This window comes from Hordeum vulgare, chromosome 7H (genome assembly GCF_904849725.1).
Source record: "Hordeum vulgare subsp. vulgare chromosome 7H, MorexV3_pseudomolecules_assembly, whole genome shotgun sequence".
In the NCBI taxonomy this organism is placed as follows: domain Eukaryota; kingdom Viridiplantae; phylum Streptophyta; class Magnoliopsida; order Poales; family Poaceae; genus Hordeum; species Hordeum vulgare.
In genome coordinates, this window is record NC_058524.1 from 200722965 (window position 1) to 200726239 (window position 3275).

Consider the following 3275-nt stretch of genomic DNA (forward strand, 5'->3'; position numbering starts at 1 on the left):
GCCCCGACGAACATCTCCACCACCCTCGATCCTAAATAGGAAGCCGAGCTCACCCAATTCCTCCGTGAAAACTGGGACGTCTTCGTATGGAAACCCTTTGACATGCCAGGTGTACCCAGGGAGTTGGCTGAGCACCGACTACATGTGGATCCCACCGGTCGACCTATCCGAGAACGCCTGCGCCAGTCCTCCGCGCACAAGAGGAAGGCAATCGGAGAAGAGGTGGCCAAGCTGCTGGCAGCCAACTTCATTCGCGAGGTTCACCACTCCGAGTGGCTCGCCAATGTTGTCATGGTGCCCAAGAAGGACAAGTCACTCCGAATGTGCATCGACTTCAAGCATCTCAATAAGGTCTGCCCAAAAGATCATTTTCCGCTCCCCCGCATCGATCAAATTATCGATTCGACTGCGGGTTGCGACCGTTTGTCATTTCTTGATGCCTACTCGGGCTATCATCAGATCCGTCTGTATGGCCCCGATAAATTAAAAACAGCCTTCATCACCCCATTCGGGTGCTTCTGCTACATCACTATGCCATTCGGTTTGAAGAATGCAGGAGCTACCTTTATGCGCATGATCCAAAAATGCCTCCTCGACCAAATCGGTCGGAATGTGGAGGCGTATATGGATGATATCGTAGTTAAGTAACGCAAAGGTTCCGACCTGCTGACTGACTTGGCAGAAACATTCGCCAACCTTCGTAGGTACGATATCAAGCTCAAACCCGCCAAATGTTCATTCGGCGTTCCCAGCGGAAAGTTACTCGGCTTCTTCGTTTCCGAACGAGGGATCGATGTCAACCCCGAAAAGATCGGGACCATCGTCCGAATGGAGAGGCCGGTCAGAATACACGATGTTCAACGGCTCACAGGTTGCCTAGCGGCTTTGAGCACGTTCATTAGTCGACTCGGCGAGAAAGCACTTTCTCTGTACCGACTCATGAAGAAATCAGATACTTTCTAGTGGACAGACGAAGCCCAAGTCGCATTCGACGACCTCGAAGTCCTACTTTCGACCCAGCCGGTTCTTACTGCTCCGCTCAGTAAAGAGCCCCTTCTTCTGTATATCGCGGCTACAAATCAAGTCGTCAACACTGTTCTTACAGTCGAACGAGAAGAAGAAGGCAAAGCATACAAAGTTCAGCGGCCAGTGTATTACGTCTCCGAAGTCCTGACTCCTTCCAAGCAGAGGTATCCCCACTATCAAAAACTTATCTACGTGATTTACATGACTTCGAAGAAGGTAGCCCATTATTTCCAAGACCACTCGGTGTCTGTTGTTTCTGATGCCCCGTTGTCAGAAATCCTCCACAATCGGGACGCATCAGGCCGAGTGGCGAAGTGGGCAATGGAGATGTTGTACTGCGATATCAAGTTCGAGGCCAAGAAAGCTATAAAGTCTCAAGCCCTGGCTGACTTCATAGCAGAATGGGTAGAGCAACAGCAACCGACCCACATCTACTCGGCTAATTGGACAATGTTCTTTGATGGGTCCAAGATGTTGAATGGCTCCGGCGCTGGCGTTGTGATCGTATCACCAAAGGGCGACAAACTCAAATATGTGCTGCAGATACAATTTGATTTCTCCAACAATGAGGGAGAGTATGAAGCTCTCCTTTATGGACTGCGTATGGCCATCGCGCTCGACGTCCGTCGCCTGATGGTCTATGGCGATTCGGATTTGGTGGTTAATCAAGTGATGAAAGAGTGGGACGTCAGGAACCCCACCATGACCACGTACTGCAAAGCATTGAGGAAGCTCGAGAAGAAGTTTGAAGGTCTAGAACTCCACCATGTTCCGCGACTGAAGAACCAAGCAACTGATGAGTTGGCAAAACTCGGATCTACTCGGAGACCAGTCCCGAATGACGTCTGCCTCGAGCACCTCCACCTTCCCTGAGTCAAAGAAGATCCTTTCACAGAGGAACCAGTTCTACCAAAGAGTTCGACAGATCCGACTGAAGTCGACGTACCTACTGTGGTTGATCTGATCATGGAGATTCTTGCTGTCATCCCCGATTGGACTGTGCCGATCATTGCATATATCCTGAGGCAGGAATTACCAGATGACGAAGTCCAGGCCAGGCAGATAGTCCGCAGGTCGAAGTCGTTCACTGTCGTTGATTGCCAGTTGTATAAGGAAAGCATTTCAGGCGTTCTTCAACGATGCATGTCCCCAGAGGAGGGGCAGCTAATCCTGGAAGAAATCCACTCGGGAACCTGCGGTCATCACGCCTCTTCGAGAGCAATCGTCGCCAAAGCATTCAGAGCTGGTTTCTTCTCGCTGCAGGCAAACGAAATGGCTAAAGGTATGGTCGACCGATGTGAGGGCTGTCAATTCTACTCCAACAAGTCCCACAAGCCAACATCTGCGTTGAAGACAATCCCTCTTGTGTGGCCGTTTGCAGTATGGGTATTAGATACAGTCGGTCCATTCAGGACAGGCCAAAGAGGATACACACATCTGTTGGTGGCAGTCGACAAGTTCAAAATGGATTGAAGCCAAGCCCATCAAGAAGCTCGTAGCCCTAACACCCATCAAGTTTGTCAGGGACATCATCTCCTGATTCGGTGTACCTCACAGTGTAATCACGGACAACGGGACAAACTTTGACTCGGACAGATTCAAAGGTTTCTGTGCAAGCCAAGGTATCCGAGTGGATTTTGCTTCCGTGGCGCATCCTCAATCCAATGGACAAGCAGAGCGGGCGAATGGACTTATTCTGCAAGGTTTGAAGCCCCGACTCCTGCGAGAGGTGGGACATGCCGTTGGCGCATGGGTCACCGATTTACCTTTAGTGCTTTGGGGTCTCCGCACAACCCCGAATAGATCTATAGGGCGATCACCGTTCTTCCTCGTTTATGGAGCAGAAGCAATCCTTCCGAGTGACTTGCTTCACAATGCTCCATGAGTCGAACTCTTCGCCGAAGCTGAAGCAGAACAAGCAAGGCAAGACGAAGTGGGCCTTCTAGAGGAGGAGCACGAGATGGCACTGACTCGCTCAACCATTTATCAACAAGATTTGCGGCGTTTTCACGCACGACACGTCAGGAGTCGCACGTTCCAAGCAGGCGACCTGGTGCTCCGAGTGGATCAGCAAAGACCTCACAAGTTGGCTCCTGCCTGGGAAGGACCCATCATCATCTCCAAGGTGCTGAACAACGGAGCATACGGACTCTACAACATCGACAGGGAGACAGACGAGCCGCGAGCATGGAACGGAGATCTCCTGAAGCGCTTCTACACGTGACCGTCGACTGAAGCAATGTAAAGAA